The sequence below is a fragment of the Salmo salar genome, chromosome 10 (assembly GCF_965601325.2).
Source record: "Salmo salar chromosome 10, fSalSal1, whole genome shotgun sequence".
In the NCBI taxonomy this organism is placed as follows: Eukaryota; Metazoa; Chordata; class Actinopteri; order Salmoniformes; family Salmonidae; genus Salmo; species Salmo salar.
The window spans coordinates 36,896,510-36,902,509 of record NC_138300.1 but is presented as its reverse complement, the minus strand read 5'-3'; the positions used below and the strand labels follow the sequence as shown (position 1 = coordinate 36,902,509).

The following is a 6,000-nucleotide window of genomic DNA, read 5'->3' as shown; positions in this document are numbered from 1 at the left end:
GGTTTGTAGGCCTCCTTGCTCGCACACGCTTTTTCACTTCTGCCCACAAATTTTCTATGGGATTGAGGTCAGGGCTTTGTGATGGCCGCTCCAATACCTTGACTTTGTTGGCCGCAAGCTATTTTGCCACAACTTTGGAAGTATGCTTGGGGTCATTGTCCATTTGGAAGACCCATTTGCGACCAAGCTTTAACGTCCTGACTGATGTCTTGAAATGTTGTTTCAGTATATCCACATGATTTTCCTTCCTCATGATGCCATCTATTTTGTGAAATGCACCAGTCCCTCCTGCAGCAAAGCACCCCCACAACATGATGCTGCCACCTCCGTGCTTCACGGTTGGGATGGTGTTCTTCGGCTTGCAAGCCTCCCCCTTTTAACTCCAAACATAATGATGGTCATTATGGCCAAACAGTTCTATTTTTGTTTCATCAGACCAGAGGACATTTCTCCAAAAAGTACGATCTTTGTCCCCATGTGCAGTTGCAAACCGTAGTCTGGCTTTTTTATGGTGGTTTTGGAGCAGTGACTTCTGCCTTGCTGAGCGGCCTTTCAGGTTATGTCGATATAGGACTCATTTTACTTTGTATATAGATACTTTTGTACCTGTTTCCTCCAGCATCTTCACAAGGTCCTTTGCTGTTGTTCTGGGATTGATTTGCACTTTTCACACCAAAGTATGTTCATCTCTAGGAGACAGAACGCATCTCCTTCCTGAGAAGTATGACGGCTGCGTGGCCCCATGGTGTTTATACTTGCATACTATTGTTTGTACAGATGAACGTGGTACCTTCAGGCATTTGGAAATTGCTCCCAAGGATGAACCAGAATTGCGGAGGTCTACAATTTTTTTTCTGAGGTCTTGGCTTACTTCTTTTCATTTTTTGATGATGTCAAGCAAAGAGGCACTGAGTTTGAAGGTCGGCCTTGAAATACATCCACAGGTACAGTTCCAATTGACTCAAATGATGTCAATTAGCCTATCAGAAGCTTCTAAAACCATGACATCATTTTCTGGAATTTTCCAAGCTGTTTAAAGGCACAGTCAACTTAATGTATATAAACTTCTGACCCGCTGGAATTGTGATACAGTGAGTTATAAGTGAAATAATCTGTCTGTAAACAATTGTTGGAAAAATGACTTGTGTCATGCACAAAGTAGATGTCCTAACCGACTTGCCAAAACTATAGTTTGCTAACAAGAAATTTGTGGAGTGGTTGAAAAACGAGTTTTAATGACTCCAACCTAAGTGTATGTAAACTTCCCACTTCAACTGTAAATGCAGCACTAAAAATAACATAAAGTAGAACAAAAACACACTAGAAATAAGAAGAACATGAGAAAGTAAGAAGCTATATACAGGGTCAGTTCCAATACCATATTTACAATGTGCAGGGATACTGGAGTTATAGAGGTAGAAATGTATAGGGGTAAGGTGACTAGGCATCAGGTTATACTTGGACTTGTAACCGAAAGGTTGCAAGATCGAATCCCAAGGTTACAATCTGTCGTTCTGCCCCTGAACAAGGCAGTTAACCCACTGTTCCTAGGCCGTCATTGAAAATAAGAATTTGTTCTTAACTGACTTACCTAGTTAAATAAAAGGGAAAATAAATATACAGTGAGCTCCAAAAGTATTGGGACAGTGACATTTGTTGATGTTGTTTTGGCTCGGTACTCCAGCACTTTGGATTTGAAATGATATTATGACTATGAGGTTAAAGTGCAGACTATCAGCTTTAATTTGTGGGTATTGTCATCCATATCAGGTGAAAAGTTTCAAAATTACAGCAGTTTTTGTACATAGTCCCCCATTTTAGGGGACCAAAAGTATTGAGACAAGTTCACTTATATGTGAGTGAGAAAGTTACAGACTGGGCTGTCCGCACCACCCTCTGTAGGGCCATGCAACCGAGGGCAGTGCTGTTGCCATACCACAGCTGTATAACTTTTTGAGGATTTGAGGGCCCATGCCAAACCTTTTCAACTTCCTGATGGGAGAGGTCATTACAACTAATTACTTATTATGTGTTGAGTGTAAAAAAATGAAACATCGACAACAACATTGGAAAATGCTGCTTATAAAGAGAACCAAACATTATAATTTTAATATTCATTATTAATCATTATTAAACCCAATAATAACAATACTATTTAATTAATTTCATAGTTCAATTAGCCTATATTGTGTTTGCCTAATGTCATAATGTGCAATCTGTTTGGACCATAATTATACTTTCACTGGAATGACAGCAGCAACTGTCTGCTCTTCTCCAATGAAAACCAATCTGTTGACTGATGTAGCTAGCTAGTTTACCTCGCAGCCTCCTCCCACCACAAGACCAACCCCCAAAATGAAGTGCCTAGTGAAAACGGAGATAGGTATTTAAAACTTTAAAACATATCGCAATAGTAGTGGACTCACTATTCATAAACTCGGCAAATTCTGTTACCTGACATCTAACGTTGTTTTCCAAGGACGCAGAGGGGTTTTTCCAGGAAAGGATACATATCGCATCCATTCGAACCACTGCAAGGCAAGCAAGCTACAATTTACAACAAAGTTTACTTTGAGATTTCTGGATATTCTGCATGGTACGTCAGAGTTCTTCTTTAAGCGTTAAACGTTGTGAAACATGTTATACTAGCGTACAGAAAGAAAAGTTACATTAGGCCTACATAGTAATTGTTTTATGAAAATAATTTATGTAATATCTCGCATTTTTTTCGGAACATCTCTGGGATAAATAATTGCTGTGTCCCCGGCTCACAACCCCGCACTGCAAGGATGCAAAACAGGGCACAGAGTATGAACATCCCTGCCGGCCAGCAGAATATGTCGGATATTTTGTGATAGGCTGTATTGTTCCAAGTGACAGAACAAACAAAAAGTGCATTGGCTTTTGTTTTGACATGTTCTTCCAATGCACACACAATAGTTCTTCAGATCAACAGTGATGAACTTTTCCCTCTTATCAACTTTAATGACGTCCTATGCTTTCCTGAATGAACAACTATCCCAAAAGCTATTTGCAAACGTAAGATTCTGAGTATATTGAAGCTGTCAAGCTCTCAAAACCAAACAAGCATGGCCAGTTGCATGGTCCTTGCGCACACCTACAACTACCTATCACCCCTCAATTAGTGTCAGCATTGTTTCTTATAATATGCAACTGGTTTATAACTGTTTATAACTAACTAAATCAATAAATATTCACATTGGATAATTCATTTCAATAATTTATTCTAACATTGTAAATAGTAAACATAGTAATGCAGGCTTATGTATTAGGCTAAATTGGTATTAGGCTATTTATTTGTGCAAGCTTTGATGTAGACACCATGGTCAGAGGATTACTGGCGGGAAGGAACTTTAACATTACACAACTGACCTGCCATAACCAGATATCACACCTTAGTGCTGAACATCACTTTACTGTATGATTTTGTTTTGTATCCCTGCCTTAAACAACTTCAAGTTGTGTTCCAGTGTGGCATCACTGATGTGAAAGCAAAGCATGATACCAAACTGTCTACAGCAATTTCTGAAAGGATGTGAATTTTTTACCATGATTTATACATTTGCAGTATGCACCTATCTTCCTTTAGTTTGAGTTCTCTGTAATTTTTGCTGATTTAGTTCTGCAATTCTGTCGTTTTAGGAACCGTTTTCAGAAACCTTTGATGCATTATAATACTGTTATTGACTTGGTAAAAGTAGATATAACTGTTTGCCTTGTTATGATGAAAGAATAGCAGATTTATACAGTAGTATGTCTGATATGGGAAAAGTCATAATTAATGTAGTTATAAAACATGAGCTGAAAAAAAGCTTTAGACTACAGATCGAGCTCTGTGTCAGAAAGCTATTTGAATTGCTTTCTAAATACTTGCTTTAGGGATTTCCTAGGAGGATTGTTGTTGGGCAGTCTGGGGCATGATAGGCTATGTTAAGCTTGATGGCAGCTGTAGTGTTGTGCACATTTTTAATAGCTATATATTTGATATCTGGTCTTGTGCCTGTGTTTAGCAGCTGAGGTAAGGGCTTGTACCTATTCCATGGTGTCAGAAGTAGGGAGACGGGTGAGAGACCTGTAACTCATGCCTTAGGTGAGGTGAATAAAACACAGAAGGAGAGGCTGAGCCTGATATCAAAGCAAACATAAGCATGCCCTCAGTCTCTATATCAGTGAATAACTGAACTGACTCAGAGAGAAAGAAAAGCAGGACCAGGGAATATGCATGTTGATGCTTGTGTGTATGTACTCAGTTGTTGTGACTCACTCATATAGATCTCACATACTGATGACATTCAGTGTATGAGCAGAGAGTCTGTGGCTGTGTGTTTGAGCAGATTGTGTGTGCATATGGATTGACTTACTCAGGGGTCAGTGCACATATGTTTGGGGAGAGTGTGTAGCTGGTCAGTCCCTGTCACTATATTAAGTAATCAATATGTGTTCACACACACACACACACACACACACACACACACTTTACATTACAGAGCAACTTACAGTAGTGACTACATGCATTTTTGTACTGGTTCCCCTCAGGGATTGATCCCACAACCCTGGCATTGCAAGTGCCATGCTCTACCAACTGAGCCACACAGGAGGACACCACGCAGGCACGCACGCACGCACGCACACAGACAGAGAGAGACACAGCTAGTCAATACATGCATCCTAAGTGTGCATCCCTTGCATTGACACGTGGCGTCTCACTTCCACAAGAGGGGATGTGGGGAGGGAAGATTTGTCTCTTCTGGACAAGCACATTGTTTATTATAAACAACGGTAGTTACTCTGCATCATCGGTGTCTTATGCAGTTGAGAAACACAACTTTAGACTGAACAAGCCAGCCTACACTCTTTTTTAAAATGTATTATTATTATTTCTTTTATATTATTTTACCCCTTTTTCTCCCCAATTTCGTGGTATCCAATTGGTAGTTACAGTGTTGTCCCATCTCTGCAACTCCCTTATTGACTCGGGAGAGTCGTACGTCCTCCGAAACACAACCCAGCCAAGCCGCACTACTTCTTGACACAATGCCCACTTAACCCGGAAGCCAGCCACGCCAATGTGTTGGAGGAAACACCGTACACCTGGCGACCGTGTCAGCATGCACTGCACCCGGTCCGCCACACAAGTCGCTAGTGCGCAATGGGACAAGGACATCCCTGCCGGCTAAACCCTCCCCTAAACCTGGACGATGCTGGGCCAATTGTGCGCCACCCCTTGGGTCACCCAGTCGCGGCTGGCTGTGACAGAGCCTGGACTCGAACCAGGATCTCTAGACCACTGTGCTACTCGGGAGGCCAGCCTGCACTCTTAGAATTTTTTTTCTCCAAAAGTGTTCTTCAGCTGTCCCCATAGAATAACCCTTTTTGGTTCCATGTAGAACCCTCTGTGGAAAGGGTTTTACGTACATAGAACCCAAAAGGGTTATTCCTGGAACCAAAAGGGTTCTACCTGGAACCAAAAAGTGTTGTTATAATTACAACCGCAGAACTGTTTTAGGTTCAAGATAGCACCTTTTTTTCTAAGAGTGTACTTCATTCAGTGAACTATTGAAATGAGAGCAGTCAGATGAGTGTCATTTTAGGTTATGAAGCTTCTCAATGTCCTATTGCAGAAACAGAACTCATATTCTGGATGGGTAGTTGTCCAGATGGACTAATGTCCAGATGGACTAATGAACTGAGATGAGGTGGTTGGAGACGCTCATTCAGACACATTAGCCGTATTTAATAGGTGATTTATGCTTGATCCGGCGTAAGAGTGGCAGAGCATGCAAGTTACTGGTCTCTGGGTGGTTTGCAGCCAGCACAGGACATCCTTCATTAGACAGCCTTTCCCTTTGTTAGATAGGAGGGAGTTATATAAATAGCCCTTTTTAACACTGTTGATTAATAATTGTAATAATTTTGCATTAGATGTGACTAGGGGCCATATGTATCAAGTGTCTCAGTATAGGAGTGCTGATCTAGAAT

The 6,000-nt window shown here is 41.0% G+C and overlaps 1 protein-coding gene across 1 annotated transcript in view; it reads left to right on the top strand.

The window, feature by feature from the left end:
* The first annotated feature begins 2,344 nt into the window (after window positions 1–2,344).
* Window positions 2,345–6,000, top strand: part of LOC106560309 (transforming growth factor beta receptor type 3) — a 166,908-nt gene continuing 163,252 nt past the window's right edge. Inside the window, exon 1 of the mRNA XM_045687704.2 lies at window positions 2,345–2,596. The gene's annotated coding sequence lies outside the window, so the exon portion shown is untranslated. The remainder of the gene's footprint in view (window positions 2,597–6,000) is intronic.